Source organism: Pristiophorus japonicus, chromosome 8 (genome assembly GCF_044704955.1).
Source record: "Pristiophorus japonicus isolate sPriJap1 chromosome 8, sPriJap1.hap1, whole genome shotgun sequence".
NCBI classification, from domain to species: Eukaryota; Metazoa; Chordata; class Chondrichthyes; family Pristiophoridae; genus Pristiophorus; species Pristiophorus japonicus.
Genome location: NC_091984.1, coordinates 22,499,177 through 22,522,894, shown reverse-complemented (window position 1 = coordinate 22,522,894; position 23,718 = coordinate 22,499,177). Strand labels below are relative to the sequence as shown.

Here is a 23,718-nt window from a genome sequence, read left to right as displayed (position 1 = left end):
CTGAATGACCTCCTTCTGTGCCATATGTTTCTATGATTGACCCTGCCAATATAAAAATAACGCACATAGGAATGTAGTACAATCACATTAAGCATTCAAATGTGACCTTTTCTAAGCGGTGGGCTATTTGTTGACAAAGTCTTTCTTCCTTGGGTGAAAATCAGTGAAAAATGATGGAATTATTTTAACAACCTGGATGGATATTGGCAAAAATTGACCAAACAAAAATTAAAATAAACAATCTTCTTGACAAATCATCTGCTTTGAAATAGGGACCAATGAGTGGTAGAATTTTAGAGCACAGAAGGGGGCTGTTCATTCAGCCAGTCACACCTGCACGAGCTCTCTGAACAAACTAGCCACAGTCCCAACCCCCTGCTCTTTTTTCCACTTCCCTTGTAAAAGCTATTACAGAATGTGTTTCTGCCAGGGCATTCCATGTCTAACAACTCTTTGTGTAAGAAAAACATTCTACTAACCTGAAAAGCTGAAATCTGGTCAGTAAAGAATTTATTAAAAGTACATGTGTCGACATGTCCAGGATGTAGTGATTCACACAGGGAGACTTGCAAGCTGAGGCTTGCTGACAGACATGGGGCCGCTGCAGAGAGTGTGTGTGCACATCAGTACTGAAGTGTAGAACCAGTTTCGGGTGTGAGGTATGAAGCAGTTCATGGACATCGACGTAGGTTGCTATCATATTGCAACAATTGTAAGTTGCTGTGACTCTTAAAACAATAGTCGGAATTAATGCATCGCCTTATTTGGGTTTGAAAATGTAAATATTTCTGGCATGAGTTCACAGTTCCAGTATATTGTTTGGTTTAAAGGAATGACCGTGGTTTGAACTTGAGTTGTCTAAGCAGCGTAGCATTTGTTAAAATCTCACTTTATGACCATTTATGGTTTGTTCGATACTTTACAGATAACAATTGTGTCAACTGCTTTGGGATTGACTAAATCAATCTTCTAGAGGACCGAATAGGCTACTCCTGTTCCTATGTTCGAACTGATAGCTCCATGGCAATGACCTTAAAACAGAGAGTGATGGATCATTAAAAACTATTGAATTCTGTTCGTTTTTGTTAGATTCCCCTAATAATAGACTGGGTTCCAATTCCCTCTTTGCTATTTGGGGATTTTTTTTTAAATGTGTAAAATTGGTTAGTTACATTCCCCTCGCTAGGTCAGAAGGTTGTGTTTTCAAACCCTGCACCAGTACTTCAACTCATAACCTCTGAACATCTGGCGGACTCCTGTTGTAAGATATGTACAGAATTCTTTGGAGAGGGGAGGGGCGAGGATGAGGGACGTTGGAGCCTCTGCCTGTCCCTAAAAGACCATTTCTGTAACGGGGTGGGGCTGGGGGTAAGGGATTCCCTGTCAAGTGTTCCAACACCTAGATTCTCGGTCGGGTCCAGGAGTAACTTTGCCTGATATTATCAGGTGGAGGTTGGGTCCACCTGAGGGTCCAGGCTGGGGTCAGAGTCTGGACTCCTGAAGGTAGGGTTATTTCTGCCCATCAATTATTAAGTGGTCCTTACTGTGGACAGCTGGAGCTAGGATCCTCCACTTTCTGTGGGGGTGGGAGACCCCTCAATACTGTTGGGATTTTGCCCTCACTGTTTTTCTAGGTCCTAATAGGAACATAGGATCAGGAGTAGGCCATTTAACCCCTCAAGCCTATTCCGATATTCAATGAGGTCATGGCTGATTTGTGGCCTTTTCTCCATATCCCTTTTTTTGGAGTATTGTTACTGTTGTAATGTAGGAATTGCAGCAGCCAATTTGCGCACAGCAAGGTCCCACAGACAGCAAGATGATAATGACCAGATAATCTGTTTTAGTTACGTTGATTGAGGGATAAATATTGGCCAGGACACCATGGATAACTCCCATGTTCTTCTTCTAAATAGTGCCATAGGATCTTTTACGTCCACCTGAGAGGGCAGACGGGGCCTCAGTTTAATGTCTCATCTGAAGTCAGCACCTCCGACATTGCAGCACTCCCTCAGTACTGCATTGAAGTGTCAGCCTAGATTTTCGTGCTCAAGCCTCTGGAGTGGGACTTGAACCCAGAACCTTCTGACTCAAAGGCAAGGGTGCTACCAACTGAGCCACGCCTGAAACTTTCTACAAAATAGTTTGTTGTTTTCCTTCAAACACAATGTTTTAAAAGCAATAAAAAACATTTAAAAAATCCTCTATAAATTCTAACTCCTAAAATCTTATCTTACCCAGAGGTGAGAATGCTAATAACTGAGATAAGCTCTTCTAAATCCTATTTTTTTTCCTCTTCTATATCAGGGAGTAACTTGTAGCATTGTTGTTGCCAATTTAAGTTAATCTAAGGGTTAAGTCATGTCAGGAGAGCTCGGACATGTGATATGCTCCTCCTGTACTATGTGGGAAATCAGGGACGCCTCCGGTGTCCCAGACGACTACGTGTGCGGGAAGTGTATCCACCTCCAGCTCCTGACGGACCACGTTACGGAATTAGAGCTGAAGGTGCATTCACGCTGGAACATCCACGATGCTGAGAATGATGTGAATAGCACATTTAGTGAGTTGGTCTTACCGTAGGTAAAGGTTCCACAGCCAGATAGGGAATGGAAGACCAACAGGAAGAGCAGTGCAGGAAGGTAGTGCAGGGGTCCCCTGCGGTCATCCCCCTGCAAAACAGATACACCACTTTGAGTACTGTTGAGGGGGATGACTCATCAGGGGGAAGCAGCAGCAGCCAAGTTCATGGCACCGTGGCTGGCTCTGCTGCACAGGAGGGCAGGAAAAAGAGTGCGAGAGCGATAGTGATAGGGGATTCAATCGTAAGGGGAATATATAGGCGTTTCTGTGGCCGCAACCGAGACTCCAGGATGGTATGTTGCCTCCCTGGTGTAAGGGTCAAGGATGTCTCGGAGCATGTGCAGAACATTCTGAAAAGGGAGGGTGAACAGCCAGTTGTTGTGGTGCACATTGGTACCAACGATATAGGTAAAAAATGGGATGAGGTCCTACGAGACGAATTTAAGGAGCTAGGAGCTAAATTAAAAAGTAGGACCTCAAAAGTAGTAATCTCGGGATTGCTACCAGTGCCACGTGCTAGTCAGAGTAGGAATCGCAGGATAGCTCAGATGAATACGTGGCTTGAGCAGTGGTGCAGCAGGGAGGGATTCAAATTCCTGGGGCATTGGAACCGGTTCTGATGGAGGTGGGGCCAGTACAAACCGGATGGTCTGCACCTAGGCAGGACCTGAACCAATGTCCTAGGAAGAGTGTTTGCTAGTGCTGTTTGGGAGAAGTTAATATGGCAGGGGGATGGAAACCAATGCAGGGAGACAGAGGGAAACAAAATGGAGACAGAAGCCAAAGACAGAAAGGAGATGAGTAAAAGTGGAGGGCAGAAAAACCCAAGGCAAAAAACAAAAAGAGCCACTTTGCAGCAAAATTCTAAAGGGTCTAAGTATGTTAAAAAGGCAACCCTGAAGGCTCTGTGCCTCAATGCGAGGAGTATTCGGAATAAGGTGGATGAATTAACTGTGCAGATAGCAGTTAACAGATACGATGTGGTTGGCATCACGGAGACATGGCTCCAGGATGATCAGGGCTGGGAACTCAACATCCAAGGGTATTCAACATTTAGGAAGGATAAACAGAAAGGAAAAGGAGGCGGGGTGACGTTGCTGGTTAAAGAGGAAATTAATGCAATTGTAAGGAAAGACATTAGCTTGGATGATGTGGAATCGATATGGGTGGAGCTACGGAATACCAAGGGGCAGAAAACGCTAGTGGGAGTTGTGTACAGACCTCCAAACAGTAGTAGTGATGTTGGGGAGGGCATCAAACAGGAAATTAGGGGTGCATACAATAAAGGTGCAGCAGTTATCATGGGTGACTTTAATATGCATATCGATTGGGCTAACCAAACTGGAAACAATACGGTGCAGGAGGATTTCCTGGAGTGCATAAGGGATGTTTTTCTAGACCAATATGTCGAGGAACCAACTAGGGGGGAGGCCATCTTAGACTGGATGTTGTGTAATGAGAGAGGATTAATTAGCAATCTCGTCTTCCCTTGGGGAAGAGTGACCATAATATGGTGGAATTCTACATTAGGATGGAGAATGAAACAGTTAATTCAGAGACCATGGTCCAGAACATAAAGAAGGGTAACTTTGAAGGTATGAGGCGCGAATTGTCTAGGATAGATTGGCGAATGATACTTAAGCGGTTGACAATGGATGGGCAATGGCAGACATCCCTGTCTGGCGTAAAAATAAAAAAGGGAAGGTGGCTCAATCGTGGCAATCAAGGGAAATCAGGGATAGTATTAAAGCCAAGGAAGTGACATACAAATTGGCCAGAAATAGCAGCGAACCCGGGGACTGGGAGAAATTTAGAACTCAGCAGAGGAGGACAAAGGGTTTGATTAGGGCAGGGAAAATGGAGTACGAGAGGAAGCTTGCAGGGAACATTAAGACAGACTTCAAAAGCTTCAATAGATATGTAAAGAGAAAAAGGTTAGTAAAGACACATGTAAGTCCCCTGCAGTCAGAATCAGGGGAAGTCATAACTGGGAACAAAGAAATGGCAGACCAATTGAACAAGTACTTTGGTTCGGTATTCACTAAGGAGGACACAAATAACCTTCCGGATATAAAAGGGGTCAGAGGGTCTAGTAAGAAGGAGGAACTGAGAGAAATCCTTATTAGTCGGGAAATTGTGTTGGGGAAATTGATGGGATTGAAGGCCGATAAATCCCCAGGCCCTGATGGACTGCATCCCAGATTACTTAAGGAGGTGGCCTTGGAAATAGCGGATGCATTGACAGTCATTTTCCAACATTCCATAGACTCTGGATCAGTTCCTATGGAGTGGAGGGTAGCCAATGTAACCCCACTTTTTGAAATAGGAGGAAGAGAGAAAACAGGGAATTATAGACCGGTCAGCCTGACCTCAGTAGTGGGTAAAATGATGGAATCAATTATTAAGGATGTCATAGCAGCGCATTTAGAAAGAGGTGACATGATAGGTCCAAGTCAGCATGGATTTATGAAAGGGAAATCATGCTTGACAAATCTTCTGGAATTTTTTGAGAATGTTTCCAGTAGAGTGGACAAGGGGGAACCAATTGATGTGGTATATTTGGACTTTCAGAAGGCTTTCGACAAGGTCCCACACAAGAGATTAATGTGCAAAGTTAAAGCACATGGGATTGGGGGTAGTGTGGTGACGTGGACTGAGAACTGGTTGGCAGACAGGAAGCAAAGAGTAGGAGTAAATGGGGACTTTTCAGAATGGTAGGCAGTGACTAGTGGGGTACCGCAAGGTTCTGTGCTGGGGCCCCAGCTGTTTACATTGTACATCAATGATTTAGACGAGGGGATTAAATGTAGTATTTCCAAATTTGCGGATGACATTAAGTTGGGTGGCAGTGTGAGCTGCGAGGAGGATGCTATGAGGCTGCAGAGTGACTTGGATAGGTTAGGTGTCTGGGCAAATGCATGACAGATGAAGTATAATGTGGATAAATGTGAGGTTATCCACTTTGGTGGTAAAAACAGAGAGACAGACTATTATCTGAATGGTGACAGATTAGGAAAAGGGGAAGTGCACCGAGACCTGGGTGTCATGGTACATCAGTCATTGAAGGTTGGCATGCAGGCGGTTAAGAAAGCAAATGGCCTTCATAGCGAGGGGATTTGAGTACGGGGCAGGGAGGTGTTACTACAGTTGTACAGGGCCTTGGTGAGGCCACACCTGGAGTATTGTGTACAGTTTTGGTCTCCTAACTTGAGGAAGGACATTCTTGCTATTGAGGGAGTGCAGCGAAGGTTCACCAGACTGATTCCTGGGATGGCGGGACTGACATATCAAGAAAGACTGGATAAACTGGACTTTTATTCACTGGAGTTCAGAAGAATGAGAGGGGATCTCATAGAAACGTTTAAAATTCTGACGGGTTTAGACAGGTTAGATGCAGGAAGAATGTTCCCAATGTTGGGAAAGACCAGAACCAGGGGTCACAATCTAAGGATAAGGGGTAAGCCATTTAGGACCGAGATGAGGAGAAACTTCTTCACCCAGAGAGTGGTGAACCTGTGGAATTCTCTACCACAGAAAGTTGTTCAGGCCAATTCACTAAATATATCCAAAAAGGAGTTAGATGTAGTCCTTACTATTAGGGGGATCAAGGGGTATGGCGAGAAAGCAGGAATGGGGTACTGAAGTTGCATGTTCAGCCATGAACTCATTGAATGGCGGTGCAAGCTCGAAGGGCCGAATGGCCTACTCCTGCACCTATTTTCTATGTTTCTATCCCAGAGAAAGCACACATATATCTGGTGTAAGGTGAGTCAGGAAGTCAGTGAGTCGGTAAGGCCCTGAGGTCGGCAAGTCGGGAGGTCGGTGAGTCGGGACGTCAGCGAGTCGGGAGGTCAGCGAGTTGGGAGGTCAGCGAGTTGGTAAGGCCCCGAGATCGGCGAGTCGGGAGGTCAGCGAGTCAGTAAGGCCATGAGGTCAGTGAGTCGACATAGAAACATCGAAAATAGGTGCAGAAGTAGGTCATTTGGTCCTTCGAGCCTGCACCACCATTCAATTAGATCATGGCTCATCATTCACCTCAGTACCCCTTTCCTGCTTTCTCTCCATATCCCTTGATCCCTTTAGCCATCAGGGCCATATCTAACTCCCTCTTGAATATATCTAATGAACTGGCATCAACAACTCTCTGCAGTAGAGAATTCCACCTCTCTGAGTGAAGAAGTTTCTCCTCATCTCAGTCCTAAATGTCTTACCCCTTATCCTTAGACTGTGTCCCCTGGTTCTGGACTTCCCCAACATCAGGAACAATCTTGATGCATCTAACCTGTCCAGTCCCATCAGAATGTTATATGTTTCCATGAGATCCCCTCTCATTCTTCTAAACTCCAGTGAATACAAGCCCAGTCGATCCAGTCTCTCCTCATATGTCAGTCCTATCATCCCAGGAATCAGTCTGGTGAACCTTAGCTGCACTCCCTCAAAAGCAAGAATGTGCTTCCTCAGATTAGGAGACCAAAACTGAACACAATATTCCAGATGAGGCCTCACTAAGGCCCTGTACAACTGCAGTAAGACCTCTCTGCTCCTATATTCAAATCCCCTAGCTATGAAGGCCAACCTACCATTTGCCTGCTGTACCTGCATGTCAACTTTCAATGACTGTTGTACCATGATACCTAGGTCTCGTTGCAACTCCCCTTTTCCTAAACTGCCGCCATTCAGATAATATTCTGCCTTCATGGTTTTGTCACAAAAGTGGATAACTTCACATTTATCCACATAATACTGCATGCATTTGCCCACTCACCTAACCTGTCCAAGTCACCCTGCAGCCTCGAGGATTTCTCCTCACAGCTCACACTGCAACCCAGCTTAGTGTCATCAGCAAACTTGGAGATATTACACTCAATTCCTTCATCTAAATCATTGATGTATACTGTAAAGAGCAGGGATCCCAGCGCTGAGCCCTGCAGCACCCCACTAGTCACTGCCTGCCATTCTGAGAAGGAACCGTTTATCCCTACTCTCTGCCGACCAGTTCTCTATCCACATCAATACATCACCCACAATATCATGTGCTTTAATTTTGCACACCAATCTCTTGTGTGGGACCTTGTCAAAAGCCCTTTTAAAGTCCAAATACACCACATCCACTGGTTCTCCCTTGTCCACTCTACTTGTTACATCCTCAAAAAATTCTCGAAGATTTGTCAAGCATGATTTCCCTTTCATAAATCCATGCTGACTTGGACCGATCCTGTCACTGCTTTCCAAATGCGCTGCTATTTCATCTTTAATAATTGATTCCAACATTTTCCCTACTACTGATGTCAGGCTAACCGGTCTATAAATCCCTGTTTTCTCTCTCCCTTCTTTTTTAAAAAGTGGTGTTACATTAGTTACCCTCCAGTCCATAGGAACTGATCCAGGGTCGATAGACTGTTGGAAAATGATCACCAATGCATCCACTATTTCTGGGGCCATTTCCTTAAGTACTCTGGGATGCAAACTATCAGGCCCTGGGGATTTATCAGCCTTCAATCCCATCAATTTCCCTAACACAATTTCCTGACTAATAAGGATTTCCTTCAGTTTCTCCTTCTCGCCAGACCCTCGGTCCCCTAGTATTTCTGGAAGGTTATATGTGTCTTCCTTCATGACGACAGAACCAAAGTATTTGTTCAATTGGTCTGCCATTTCTTTGTTCCCCATTATAAATTCATCTGATTCTGACTGCAATGTTTGTCTTCACTAATCTTTTTCTCTTCACATATCTATAGAAGCTTTTGCAGTCAGTTTTTATGTTCCCAGCAAGCTTCCTCTCATACTCTATTTTCCCCCTCCTAATTAAACCCTTTGTCCTCCTCTGCTGAATTCTAAATTTCTCCCAATCCACACGTTTTCTGCTTTTTCTGGCCAATTTATATGCCTCTTCCTTGGATTTAACACTATCCCTAATTTACCTTGTTAGCCATGGTTGAGCCACCTTCCCCGTTTTATTTTTACTCCAGACAGGGATGTACAATTGTTGAAGTTCATTCATGTGATCTTTAAATGTTTGCCATTGCCTATCCACCGCCAACCCTTTAAGTATCATTCACCAGTCTATGCTAGCCAATTCACGTCTCATATCATCGAAGTTGCCTTTCCTTAAGTTCAGGACCATAGTCTCTGAATTAACTGTGTCACTCTCCATCTTAATAAAGAATTCTACCATATTATGGTCACTCTTCCCCAAGGGTTCTCGCACAACAAGATTGCTAATTAGTCCCTTCTCATTACACATCACCCAGTCTAAGATGGCCACCTAGTTGGTTCCTTGACATATTGGTCGAGAAAACCATCCCTAATACAATCCAGGAAATCCTCCTCCACCGTATTGCTACCAGTTTGATTAGCCCAATCTATATTTAGATTAAAGTCGTCCATGATAACTGCTGTATCTTTATTGCATGCATCCCTAATGTCTTGTTTGATGCTGTCCCCAACCTCACTATTACTGTTTGGTGATCTGTACACAACTCCCACTTGCGTTTTCTGCCCCTTGGTATTCCGCAGCTCTACCTATACAGATTCCACATCAACCAAGCTAATGTCCTTCCTTATTATTTCATTAATTTCCTCTTTAACCAGCAACGCTACCCCACCTCCTTTTCCTTTCTGTCTATCCTTCCTGAATGTTGAATACACTTGAATGTTGAGTTCCCAGCCTTGGTCACCCTGGAGCCATGTCTCCGTAATCCCAATTATATCATATTCGTTAATAGCTGCCTACGCATATAATTCGTCCACCTTATTCTGAATACTCCTTGCATTGAGGCACAGAGCCTTCAGGCTTGTCTTTTTAACACATTTGTCCCTTTAGAATTTTGCTGTAATGTGGCCCTTTTTGATTTTTGCCTTGGGTTTCTCTGCCCTCCACTTTTACTTTTCTTCTTTCTATCTTTTGCTTGTGCCCCCATTCTACTTCCCTCTGTCTCCCTGCATAGGTTCCCATCCCCCTGCCATATTAGTATAATCCCTCCCCAACAGCACTAGAAAATACTCCCCATAGGACATTGGTTCCGGTCCTGCCCAGGTGCAGACCGTCCGGTTTGTACTGGTCCCACCTCCCCCAGAACCGGTTCCAATGTCCCAGGAATTTGAATCCCTCCCTCCTGCACCACTCTTCAAGCCACGTATTCATCTGCACTATCCTGCGATTCCTACTGTGACTAGCATGTGGCACTGGTAGCAATCCTGAGATTACTACCTTTGAGGTCCTACTTTTTAATTTAACTCCTAGCTCCCTAAACTCAGCTTGTAGGACTTCATCCTGTTTTTCACCTCTATTGTTGGTACCTATATGTACCACAACAGCTGGCTGTTCACCCTCCCCCTGCAGAATGCGCTGCAACCACTCCAAGACATCCTTGACCCTTGCACCAGGGAGATAACATACCATCCTGGAGTTTCAATTGCGGCCGCAGAAACGCCTATCTATTCCCCTTACAATAGAATCCCCTATCACTATAGCTCTCCCACTCTTTTTCCTTCCCTCCTATGCAGCAGAGCCACCCATGGTGCCATGAACTTGGCTGCTGCTGCCTTCCCCTGATGAGTCATCTCCCCCAACAGTACCCAAAACGGTGTATCTGTTTTGGAGGGAGGTGACCGCCAGGGACACCTGCACTATCTTCCTTCCACTGCTCTTCCTGATGGTCACCCATTACCTATCTGTCTGTGCAACCTTTACCTGCGGTGTGACCAACTCACTGAACATGCTATTCACGACATCCTCAGCATCGCGGATGCTCCAGAGTGAGTCCATTTGCAGCTCCAGTGCCACAATGCGGTCTGGCAGGAGCTGCAGCAGGATACACTTCCTGCACATGTAGTCATCAGGGACACTGGAAGCATCCCTGAGTTCCCACATAGCACAGGAGGAGCATGACATGGTTCTGGGCTCTCCTGCCATGACTTAACCCTTAAATTACTTAATTTGGCAACAATGCCAAAGGTTTCTTACTGCTAAGAACAAGAAAAAAGTTAAAGAAAAAGAAAACTACTCACCACTCAACCAGCCAATCTCTTACCCTCTTGGCTGTGATGTCACACTTCGATTAATTTTTACTCCTCTCTTACTTTTGACCCTGCTGCCGCCACTTCCCTCACAGATCTGCCCGCTCCTGCTACTGCTCCCGACTAGCTCGGACTGGGCCTCGAGCCTTGGGCTTTATTGCCGCGCTCCACTGCCGTCGCTTCCCTCACAGGTCCGCCCGCTTCCGCTGCTGCTCCCAACTAGTTGGCTCAAGTTGGTTATGGACAAGGACAAGAATAGGCCTGGAATAAAAGTTCCAAATTGGGGGAAAGCTAATTTTGCTAAGTTAAGGAGTAATTTGGCCATGGTGGACTGCAAACAGCTACTTGTGGGTAAATCAGTGTCGGAACAGTAGGAAGCATTCAAGGAGGAGATCCAGAAGGCTCAGGCCAAACATGTGCCCTTAAAGAAAAAGGCTGGGAAAAATTATTCTAGAGCCCCCTGGATGTCTCGGGACTTACAGGGCAGGATTAAGAAAAAAAGGGATGCTTATGTCATGTATCAACAGCTAAATACTATAGAATCTTTAGAAGAATATAGAAAGTTAAGAGGCAAAATTTAAAAAGATATTAGGAATGCTAAGAGAGAGCATGAGAAATTCTTGGCCAGTAAAATTAAGGAAAACCCTAAGATGTTCTATAAATATATTAAGAGTAAGAGGGTAACTAAAGAAAGGATAGGGCCTATTAGAGATATTAGGGTAACCTTTGTGTGGAGGCAGAAGATGTTGGAAGGGTTCTTACCGAATACTTTGCATCTATTTTCACAAAGGAAAGGGGCAATACAGACACTGCTATCGTGGAGGAATGTGATATTCTGGATGAAATAAATATAGTGAGAGAGGAAGAATTAAGGGGTTTAGCAGCTTTGAAAGTAGATAAGTCCTCAGGCCCAGATGAAATGCATCCCAGGCTGTTGAGCGAAGTAAAAGAGGAAATAGCAGAGGCCTTGACCATCATTTTCCAGTCCTCTTTGGATCTCGGCATGGTGCCAGAGGATTGGAGGACTGCTAATGTAGTACCCTTGTTTAAGAAGGGAGAAAGGGATAGACTGAGTAATTACATGCCTGTCAGCCTAACCTCAGTGGTGGGACAATTATTGGAAAAAATCCTGAAAGACGGATAAATCTGCAGTTGGAAAGGTAAGGATTAATTAGGGACAGTCAGCAAGGATTTGTTAAGGGAAGATCGTGTCTGACTAACCTGATTGAATTTTTGAGGAGGTAACCAAGAGGGTCGATGAGGGTAGTGCGTACGATGTAGTATATATGGACTTTAGCAAAGCTTTTGATAAGGTCCACATGGTAGACTGGTCATGAAGGTTAAAGCCCATGGGATACAGGGCAAAGTGTCAAGTTGGATCCAAAATTGGCTTGGAGGGAGGAAGCAAAGGGTAATGATTGATGGATGTTTTTGTGACTGGAAGGATGTTTCCAGTGGGGTTCCGCAGGACTCAGTACTGGGTCCCTTGCTTTTTGTGGTATATATCAACTATTTAGATTTGAATATAGGGAGTATGCTTAAGAAGTTTGCAGACGACACTAAAATTGGCTGTTTGGTTGATAATGAAGAGGAAAGTCATGGGCTGCAGGTCAATCTACTGGTCAGGTGGGCAGAGCAGTAGCAAATGGAATTTAATTCAGAGAAGTGTGAGGTGATGCACTTTGGGAGGGCTAATTAGGAAAGGGTATACACGTTATGCGATAGGGCACTTACTAGTGTAGATGAACAAAGGGGCATTGGAGTGCTTGTCCACAGATCCTGAAAGTAGCAGGCCAGTTGAATAAGGTGGTTAAGAAGGTATACGGAATGCTTGCCTTTATTGGCTGAGGCATAGAATATAAGAGCAGGGAGGTTATGCTTAAATTGTATGATACTTTGGTTAGGCCACAACTGAAGTATGGCATGCAGTTCTGGTCGCCGTATTATAGGAAGGACGTGATTGCACTAGCGAGGGTGCAGAGGAGATTTATTGGGATGCTGCCTGGAATGGAGAATCTTAGTTATGAGGACAGATTGGATAGGCTGGGGTTGTTCTCATTGGAACAGAGGAGGTTGAGAGGAGACCTCATTGAGGTGTACAAAATACTGGGGGGCCTGGACAAAGTGGATAATAAGGGTCTTTTTCCTTTGCTGGAGGGGTCTATTATGAGGAGGCATAGTTTTAAGGTGGTTGGTGAAAGGTTTAGAGGGGTTTTGAGGGGGTGCTTCTTTACGCAGAGGGTTGTGGGGATCTGGAACTCGCTGCCTGGAAGAGTGGTGGATGCAGAAAACCTCACCACTTTTAAGAAATGGTTGGATGGGCACTTAAAGTGCAGTAAGCTGCAGGGTTACGGACCTAGAGCTGGTAATTGGGATTAGACTGGATGACCTTTCATTGGACGGAGCAGGGAATAGAATATGATCTCCTGGGCTAGTTTCGATCGCCTGGATGGGTCGGAGAGGAATTTTTCGAAATTTTTTCTCCCTAAATTGGTCTGGATTTTTATCTGGTCTTTGCCTCTCCCAGGACATCACATGGCTCCGGTCGGGGTGGAGTGTAGAATGTTTTAGTATAAGGGGTGTCGCAGTTGTGGTGAGGATTGGTTGGGCTGGGTGCTCTTTGCCTTTCCGTCATTGTTCATAGGTTTATATGTAACCTCTAGGGCTGCTGACCAAGGGCCGTGCGGCTCTTTGTCGGCTGGGCGGACACGATAGGCCGGAATGGCCTCCTTCTGCGCTGTAAATTTCTATGTTTTTAAGCTTTCTAGACAGGAACAAAGTAGATTTTAATAAAAGCTGAAGATGCTGGAAACATATAGCAACAGGGAAAAGGCATCAACAACAAAACTTATATTTATATAGCACCTTTAACATAGTGAAACGTTCCAAGGCGCTTCACAGGAGTATTATGCGATAAAAATTTGACACCGAGCTGGATATGTAGAAATTAGCGCAGGTGACCAAAAGCTTGATCAACGAGGTATGTTTTAAGGAGCGTCTTGAAGGAGGAAAGAGGTAGAGGGACAGAGATGTTTAGGCAGGGAGTTCCAGAGCTTGGGACCTCGGCAACAGAAGGCACACCACCAAGTGCTGAAAAGTTGTGAGTACAAGCTCCACTTCAGAGATTTGAGCGTGTAATTTATGCTGAGACTTGAGTGCAGTACTGAGGGAGTGCTGCACGGTAGGAGGTGTCGTCTTTCAGAGGAGATGTTAAATCGAGGCCCCGTCTGCCCTTTCAAGTGATATAAAAGATCTCCCCGTGACCAACCCAACAGTGATCCCTCAACCAACATCACTAAAACAGATTGTTTCATCATTTTCTCATTGCTGTTTGTGGGACCTTGCTGTGCTGTGTGTTTCCTCACATTACAACAGTGACTAAAGAAGGACTAGAGTGTGAGTGAATGTGAGCGAGTGTGAGTGGGTGAGTGAGTGAGTGTGAGAGCGAGAGTGAGTGAGTGAGTGAGTGTAAGTGAGAGTGAGTGAATGAGAGAAACTGAATAACAGTGAGTGAATGAGAGAAAGTGAGAATAAGTGAGAGTGAGAGTGCGTGAATGAGAGTGAGTGAGAGTGAGAGTGAGTGTAAGTGAGAGTAAGTGAGAGTGTGTGAATGAGAGTGAGTGAGAGTGAGAGTGAGTGTGAGCAAGTGGGAGTGCATGAGTGAGAGACTGAGTGAGAGTGAGTGAGTGTGAGCAAGTGTGATTGCATAAGTGAGAGAGAGTGAGTGAATGAGTGAGTGTGAGTGAATGAGAGAGTGAGTGTGAGTGAAAGACTGAGTGAGTGTGTGAGTGCGCGAGTGAGTGAGTGAAAGTGAGAGTGAGTGGGAGTAAATGAGTGAGTGAGTGTGAGTGAGTGTGAGTGAGAATGAGGATATACTTGATTTGGAGGCAGTTCAGAGAAGGTTCACTAGGTTGATTCCGGGGATGAGGGGGTTGACTTATGAGGAAAGATTGAGTAGGTTGGGCCTCGACTCATTGGCATTCAGAAGAATGAGAGGTGATCTTATCGAAACGTATAAGATTATGAGGGAGCTTGACAAGGTGGATGCAGAGAGGATGTTTCCACTGATGGGGGAGACTAGTACTAGAGGACATGATCTTAGAATAAGGGGCCGCCCATTTAAAACAGAGATGAGGAGAAATTTCTTCTCTCAGAGGGTTGTAAATCTGTGGAAGCTGGGACATTGAATAAATGTAAGTCAGAAATAGACAATTTCTTAAACGATAAGGGGATAAGGAGTTATGGGGAGCGGGCAGGGAAGTGGAGCTGAGTCCATGATCAGATCAGCCATGATCTTATTGAATGGTGGAGCAGGCTCGAGGGGCCATATGGCCTACTCCTGTTCCTATTTCTTATGTTCTTATGAGTGAGAGTGAGTGAGTGAGAGTGAGTGAGACTGAGCGAGTGAGTGACTGAGCGAGAGTGACTGAGTGAGAGTGAGTAACTGAGTGAGAGTGAGTTACTGAGTGAAAGTGAGTGACTGAGTGAGAGTGAGTGACTGAGCAAGTGAGTGACTGAGCGAGTGACTGAGTGAGTGAGTGACTGAGTGAGAGTGACTGAGCATGTGAGTGACTGAGAGTGAGTGAGAATGAGTGATTGAGTGAGTGAGTGAGAGTGAGCGAGCGAGCGAGTGACTGAGTGAGAATGAGTGAGCAAGTGACTGAGTGAGTGAGTGACTGAGCGTGACTGAGAGTGAGTGACTGAGCGAGAGTGAGTGACTGAGCGAGTGAGTGACTGTGAGCGAGTGAGTGACTGAGTGAGCGAGTGACTAAATGAGTGAGAGTGAGTGAGTGACTGAGTGAGATGAGCAAGTGAGTGTGAGTGACTGAGTGTGAGAATGAGTGAGAGTGAGTGACTGAGTGAGTGAGTGAGCAAGTGACTGAGTGAGTGACTGAGAGTGAGAGCAAGTGACTGAGAGTGAGAGAGAGTGAGAGAGAGTGAGAGACTGAAAGTGACTGAGTGACTGAGTGAGAGTGACTGAGAGTAAGAGTGACTGAGTGAGAGAGAGTGAATGACTGAGTGAGGGTGAGTGACTGACTGAGTGAGGTGAGCGAGTGAGAATGAGTGACTGAGCAAGTGAATGACTGACAGCGAGTGTGAGAATGAGTGATTGAGTGAGTGAGTGACTGAAAGTGAGTGAGCGACTGAGAGTGAGTGACTGAGTGAGAGTGAGTGAATGTGCTTCACCAAGGGTAGAATTCTCCCAACCCCCCAAAAGCAGAGTCGAACTGTGACGGTGAGGCGGAGCGGGGGAGAGCAGAGCTGTGGGCTGACAATCGCGTGTCCCAGAGAGACGGGCGGGGTAAGTTGGGGGAGCGAAATGCTTGGTGTCGGAGCAGCTTGGTCAGTTATTGCACCGGGCCGGCCCGGCTGTGAATGGGCAACGTACTTGAAATAAAGCCGGTAAAGTGAAGCCTGAAGCCGGGCAGCCCTGCCCGCTCCCTGTGTTACTGGCGGTAGCAGTACTGTTGCGGAAGTTGCCGCCAGTTACGTAGTCTGTACGTGTCAGCTGGTAATAAAAAGTCCAGCCATTTGCCGTGTCTGTTTCTTCCTGTGCAAGGACTGCCTGACCTGTGTTAATCTGCAGTGAATGATTCTCTAGTGTGTCACCGGCAGTCCAGATCGTCATTGGGGCATTTAGTCATAAGGTAGGTGGTTGCTCCAGACTTAGTCCCAAATCCCCTGCCCTTTCTCTCTAAACCCTTTCAGCATGTTTCTTCCCTTCTATCATCTATTGTGAATTCTGCTTCCACCACTTTTAGAGTGGAAGCAAGTCTTCCTCGATTTCGAGGGACTGTCTATGATGATGACTGTTTTTGGTAGGGCATTATATATCCTAACCACTCTCTGCCTGAAAAATAATCTTATAACCTCACGCTTTGTTCTTCTGGCAGTGACCTTAAATTTTGACCTCTAGTTACTGACCTACCAATCGGTGGAAATAAGTTTCTACCCCTCCCCCACCGATTTAACTTATTAAAACTCTTCATCGTCTTGATCTCCAGCTCTGGCCTCTTGTCCATTCCCCATTTCCTTCGCCCTTCCATTGGCGGCTATGCCTTCAGCTGCCTAGGCTCTAAGCTCCGGAATTACCTCCTTCAACCTCTCTCTCCTTTTAAGACCCTCCTATAAGCCTATCTGGTGAGGTTTGCAAACCTCACCAATGAGTAAGACTTGCCACCAGGGGGCAAACCTGTGGGAGACCTAAGGGTCACCTGTGCACCCTGGGCAAGCAGGTATAAAAAGCAATCCACCATGCAGCTTCCTCACTTTGGAGTTACACTAAAGAGACCAAGGACACAATGGTTTGAGCTTACAACACAGTCTTGTGGAGTTATTCTGAACATAATACTACCTATTTAACCCAGCTTTTGGACAGCTGCCCTAACGTTTCCTTCTTTGGGTCGGTGTGAACCTTTGCCCGATTACCCTCCTGTGAGGCGCCTTGAGACATTTTACTATGTTAAAGAATCAATATAAATGCAAGTAATTCTTGTTATGTATCCTACATGTTTACTGCTGGTACCATTACATGATGTACCACTAGAAGGCTCTGCAGTGGGAGACTAGTAAGTTACCTGTACAGGTATGCCTGGCCTAGTATAAAAGACAGGCCACCATGTGTGATCCTGAAGTTGTCAATAAAGGACTAAGGTCACTACAGTTCAAGTACAACACATTGCCTCATGGAGTCATTATCAGAGCATCTAAAGACATAACAATTGGCGACGAGATAATGGACCTTAACGCGAAAATGGCTAACCTTGGTACATTGCAGCAGTTCGCCAGTGGTGATGATTGGGACGCCTTTGTGGAGATGCTCGACTATTTCTTCACAGCAAGCGACCTGGCAAGCGACAATCCGGCCACATTGGCTGATAAGTCCAGAGCTATCCTGCTAACCAGTTGTGGGCCCACTGACTATGGCCTCGTCAGGGACTTGCTGGCACCTGCGAAGACAATGACCAAGATGTGCGAGGAGCTTGTAACGCTGATCTAAGAACAACTCAAGCCCAAAGAGAGCATCGTCACAGCCAGACACCGGTTTTATACACACTGATGGCCCAAAGGCCAGGAAATTGCAAAATATGCTGCAGACCTCAGGAGGCTGGCAGCACCGTATGATTTCGGCGACCACCTCACTGAAGCGCTGCGGGACATCTTTGTCATTGGAATTGGCCATGAGGGCCTTCTTCATAAGCTACCGTCTGCGGATACCACAGTCACACTGCAGAAGGCCAAGCATTCATGACCGCGACCTGCGGCTCTAGGCGGATGACTCATCCTAAGGACTCAAACCCGGCAAGTACTGTACACAGAATGGTGCCTTTTAGAGGCTGGACTGTAGAATGTGAATCTTCTCACGGAAGAGAGAACAGGCCCCCAAGTCCCTTCACTCAGAGTCCGCCGAGGGGGGCTAACCAAGTAGCTACATGCTGGCGTTGCGGAGGGAATCATAGGGCTCACCAGTGTCGTTTTAAAGACTATGTGTGTAAAGTCTGCAGCACAAAGGGCTACCTCCAGCGAATGTGTAAAAGAAATATGACTCACTATGTTGATGAAGAGTCTACAGATGGCCATGAATCTAGCGCGGATTATGAAACAATAGTCAAAAAGGCAGCTCAGCCCCACAATGAGGTATATAGCATGTTTACCTGCACCACCGAGTGTTCTCTGTTGAGGATGGAAGTCAAGATAAATGACGTTCCAGTCTTCATGGAAGTGGATACTGGGGTGAGCCAGTCAGGAATGAATCAAGAAGCCTTTGAGAGGCTATGGGACAATCAAGCTGAACGACCCAAGTTGGTCCCGGTTCAGGAAAAGCTATGCACCTACACCAATGAACTTATCCCAGTCGTTGGGAGTGCGGATGTAATGGTACTCCATGATGGCGCGGTGCACAAGTTACCACTGTGGATTGTTGCAGGTGGTGGACCAATGCTTCTCGGAAGAAGGTGGATGGAGAAGATCCATTGGAAGTGGGAAGATTTCCTCCCTCCAGCGATCGACATCCTCCGCGCTCAGAGGCAAAGCAAGCCCTCACCTGAGGGTGGATCCGGCACCAGAGAGCAGACCAGCACAGCACCCGAGGCACAGACCGCTCAGCACGACTGCATGGAGATGATCCAGCTGAGACGACCCGAACACACCTTCCAGGCTCCAGTAGCAGGACTCCGGAGGAAGAAAATCGGTTCCAAAGGCGACTTCCCGGCTCCGGTGGCAGAACCCGGTGAGAAGAGGATCACCGCAGTCGACATCGCGGATGGAGGAAAGATGCCGCCCAAACCACGAGGTGATGCGCTGAAGGAAAAGATGGCGGCGGCCAGACCATGAGGTGCAGCGCTGATGGAGTTACATGTGGCACCAAACGGAGATGAGGATTGGGGTAAAGATAGCAAGGCCCTTTTAAAGGAGGCCTGCAACCCACCACACTTAAAGGGACAGTTCCACACTCTCAATCAATGTAAGAGCAACTATGAGTTAGATGAAAAATGGTTAATTGATGATCAGAGTTGTGTACATGCAATAAGCAAAGAAAAGTCGCGCAATCGCAATTGGAGCTACAGGTTATTTACTATGAGTAATGAAACGTTGTGCACTGTAGGATTTAAACTGCATTCAGTCAATGCAGCGGGCAGACACCCATCGGGAGCACACAGGTCCAGTGAGCTACTCAGTGTAGTAGCCTGCGTCCCTGGGACCAGAGTAATGCACCATGGAGGGTGGCCACAAGCAGTCAATACATACGAGCTGCAGAGCAAGCGATCTCGGGAGGGCAACGGCACCGGTATCGATAACCTGCCCCTGATCAGCTCCACCTCTCAGGCACCCAATGGCACCAACCACCATGAGCCTGAAAGAGCAAACTGCGCTAAGGCGCAGCCCCCAGACCTATCGCTCCAAGACCATACCCGGGAACGAAGGGTCACACGCAATGGTTCTCCCAAATGGCACTAGGACCAGCCAGGATCCCAAACCAAATAACGCCCAGGCAAGCGAGTCATCAGTTCCCTGTGCACTGCTTGACGACTGCTCCTCGGAGCAGCAGTGACCCGGGGCGCAAGGAGAGGACAGAGAGGTCACAAGCATCTGCGAACCTGCCCGATGCTAGGAGCACCGGCAAAAGCCCCGAGAGCAGGCAACTTGAGCCAACCGGGTTCCCACTGCCAGCACTGGGCACCACACCACCACCAGACTACCTGGACACCATCCAGCAGTTCTGGCACTAGTTTGTCCTGACAACAGCTCCGACTCCAAGTGTATATCAAGTATGTACCTCACCAGTCAAAGGTACTTGCCTCACAATGGCACCACGAATGTGATGCTGCAAATGCAAATCTTACTTTTTGCATTTGAATGTAATGAGCCCCCGACACAATCTGTAGGTGGGGTGGGGGGGAGGGGTGGGAGAGAGAGAATGGAGTGGTCATGGATGCACAAACAGAAACCACCAGCATCTCTACTGCCAACGAAACACCACCCACTCACCAAAGTTAGAAACAACCCTCCAAGGGTCAACCAGATAGAGCTAAGCCCAGAGCACAGTCAATGCAAGAAGGCGATTTGCACTAAGGTCTTGGGGGAGAGTGATGTCATGTATCCTACATGTTTACTGCTGGCACCATTACATTGTTGTGGAAAAATATTTCCGAGACTGTATAATATATATATATGAGAGGTTTATTAAAATCGGAGACAAAGCTTTGGGAGAAGTGTTAAAGACCCCTGTCTTTGAACCATCTTCTCAAATTGGTATCTGCAGTGAAGTCCTTTTATCTTACAAATTACGTCACTTTACAACACATGATTTAGCACTACAAAGCTTTGACTATCTATCGAAGGCTAAGCTTTTGATATAACCCATCCTGCATTGTGACAGGGCAGTATAAACAAGTGCAAGCTTTTGACACCGGTATAAACAAACATACCTAGCACTTAACTCTCCAGTGTTCATAATGCATCAGTATTGTCCCTTACAAAATTCATTTAAAGGGGAAAATAAAACAAATGTTTGGTCCCGTATACAATCAAATATATGTCCAAAAATCCGCTCCAACAATATTCCCCCTTTTGGTCCTGGAGGATGTTTACGAAATCCAGATGACCACAATGATAGTGGCATATATTCGTCCTTTGGGGCATGTTACTTCCCTGATGTTCCGTATGTCCACCTTGCCTGTAGCTCTAGGCTACCCTTCAAAGATAGTGGTCGGTGTCATTGTCGTCTGTTTCTTCATCCTTGGTGTCTTCAGGTATTTCCATCAGGCGTGCTTCTTCTTTGGCGATTACACTGGCTACTGGCATCAGTTGAGCCATCATAACTTTACAGCAGATATTAAAACACCCGATAATCAGACAGCAAGTAATTATTATTACAACCAGAATAATTACTCCATGCATAAGTTAGGACCCCCAGGATCCCCCTAACAGCCAGTCAAATCAGCCAGATCCTCCTGCTGTCTTGGATAACTTCTTTACCTCCCTTCTTATGTGATCAGCGAGTTTGGTTATGTTTTCTGAATTATCGGGAATATAAGTGCAACATTCAGCTCCAATTAAGGCACATGTGCGTATGGCTACCATTTCAGCCGTTATGCCCTCCATTGCTTCAGCAGTGTCATTAACTATCTGTTCCAGTACCCTCTCTAGGTTACGTAATTCATCCATGGTACGTCCTATCCCTAATGGGAGCATCATGACCCCAAATAGCCTCTCTACCGGGGTAAGATCTCGTCTTAGTCGACCTGGTGTCTGTACTTCTGCTAAAGTACATACCCGTCTGACAAAAAGCGACCACATATCCCAAATAACAGGACCCCCTCCAGTTCTGAGGCAACCAGGGGTAGGCCTTATGCCCACACACAAAATAAGTGCCATTGTATGCTGTTAGATTTGATCCCAATCTCTCAGCCCCCATTGCCACCTAATCTTAGGGTCCCAGTCCTGGCTACATGTCTGATTCTTCAAACCCTCTATTTCAAAGAACCCCTGGTTTGTTGTTTCGCTGGCTATTATGTTCCACCTGGTGAGGTTAAAGTATCCTGCTACAAAACCTGTTTCCTCACCAGTCAGGTCTTTAGTGAAACAAATGTCAGCGGTGGGCCTTCCAACTCCTGAGGTGTTGGTCAAAACCAGGAACGGGGGTCGTACCGACCTATTGTATTCCGGCTGGTATCATCTGTCAAATGCATCCAAAAGGTAACCCCCCCCGATCTCCACGTTTCTTTATTACCCACTCTGGTTCCAAGTATCATTTACTTCCCCTGTATCGTTTTGTCGCCTTACCCACTCCGCTACTTCCGAAATGTTAAGGGAGATTGACCTCAAGGGGATGCCTCCTTTGCTACGTGTGGGGATGTGCGAACATACCCAGCAACTGGAAAAATTCTCATTTTGCGCATAAACATAAGACATGTACAAAAAGGTATTTACATGTAACTCTCGTTTCGGTCTAGCTAGCAGGCCGGACCTAACACGAACTATGATAATCGCACCGATCGCAATATATAGTTTCATCTTATTACTCTATAATTAACAAATAGTCAAAGGCAAAATGGCCGTATGGCTTGCTTGAAGAATCTCTCGCTGTCAATCTGTAAATAGACAAACAACAACTAATACGTGTGCTAAACGGCTGGTTCAAAAACCTTAAGCTGGGTCCAATGCTTCCATTTTCCGTTCCCTTTAACATCGATGCAGGCACAAGTGTCCCTGCTGATTATAACCTCATACGGTCCTTTTTGGGGCAAACCCTGGTTTTCCCGGGAGGACCCTTACCATAATGCGACTTCCCGCCAACGGGACTTCAGGGAGCTTTGTAAGCTCTGCTTCCGCGTCTCTTTCTTCCTGATTGTCCCTAACTAATTTACGCATCCCTTTTAATTGAGTACTTAGTTCCAAAACATACCGTTTTATTTTGTCTTTTAATGGGCCTACATCGGCCCCCCCTGTTATGATGTTCTCTGGTAATATAATGGGTAATACTTCTGTCCACGTTTTTCCTGACGTTTGCATGGCCTTTGCCAGGGCGTTCTTAAGGGTACGGTTCATGCGCTCTACGATCCCAGAACTCTGCGGGTGGTAGGGGATGTGGACTTTTTGTTTTATGCCCATCAACTGGCATATTGTTTTTACAATTTTTTTTTCCATGAAGTGGGTGCCTTGGTCAGAATATCCTTGCCACTGTTGAGGCAGTGCAATCAGGTGTGGGGAAAGCTTCCACCCACCGGGTAAATTGATCTATAATCACTAGGCAATATTTGTACGTGTTCCCATGGCCCCCATGGACGGGGCTGGTGTCCCATTTTAATGGGCATGCCTGGATTATTTATCAATATCTCTCCCCATCCCCTTCCACCACCAATCTCTCCCAAGACTCCCGGTCATGGCCTCTCGTCCTGAATGAGACAGACCATGATGCAACTCCAATAAGGTATTCTGTATGCATTCAGGCGCCATTACCTTGTCGTTTCGTCTCTAAACGTTATCCTTCCCTTGCGTTGCGCCCTGCTTTGTCCACATACCTATTTCCTCCTCAGAAGTGTCCTGGTGTAGTTTCTCAATACTTATCTGTTCATCTCGGGCCCCAGCGGCATTGACTTAATTTTAATAATTTAAAATCATTATCAATGCAGAGTGTTTTTTTTCCTTCAAATTCTTTTTTTTTCAATTTAGTAAGTTATGTCTTTATCCATAGCAAACACCCCTTCTCCCCCATGCTGTCCTATAATCGTGTACTACCCCGAATGCATATCTACTGTCCGTATAGATATTAACAATCTTATTTTCCGATAATTCCAGTGCCCGGGTGAGTGCTACCAGTTCTGCCACTTGAGCTGACGACCCCCCATTAATTCGCCCTGATTCAACTGTCTCTAGATCCTGGTTAACTACGGCCCATCCGGTACGAGGTAGTCCCTCTACGTATTTTCGTGAGCCGTCCACAAACAAGGTTTGTTCTGCAGTTTGAAGGGGGGCGTCTTTTATTCTATCCTCTTCCATATCCTCACATATCTCTTCGCAAAAGTGGGGTTCCCCTTCACCCATCATACCTTCTGCAGGGTTGTTTCCTACATCCCTAATTATGGTTACCGCTTTGTTGGGTGTTAAGAGGAC

General features: G+C 46.1%; 1 protein-coding gene across 5 annotated transcripts in view; it reads left to right on the top strand.

The window, feature by feature from the left end:
• The first annotated feature begins 16,129 nt into the window (after window positions 1–16,129).
• LOC139268430 (kynurenine--oxoglutarate transaminase 3-like) overlaps window positions 16,130–23,718 on the top strand; it is a 97,858-nt gene continuing 90,269 nt past the window's right edge. For 3 of the 5 annotated variants that reach the window (XM_070886560.1, XM_070886556.1, XM_070886558.1), the window contains exon 1: window positions 16,130–16,250. The gene's annotated coding sequence lies outside the window, so the exon portion shown is untranslated. Of the gene's footprint in view, window positions 16,251–23,403; window positions 23,555–23,718 lie in introns of those variants that run through there. The other 2 variants (XM_070886557.1, XM_070886559.1) reach the window with 2 other exon arrangements.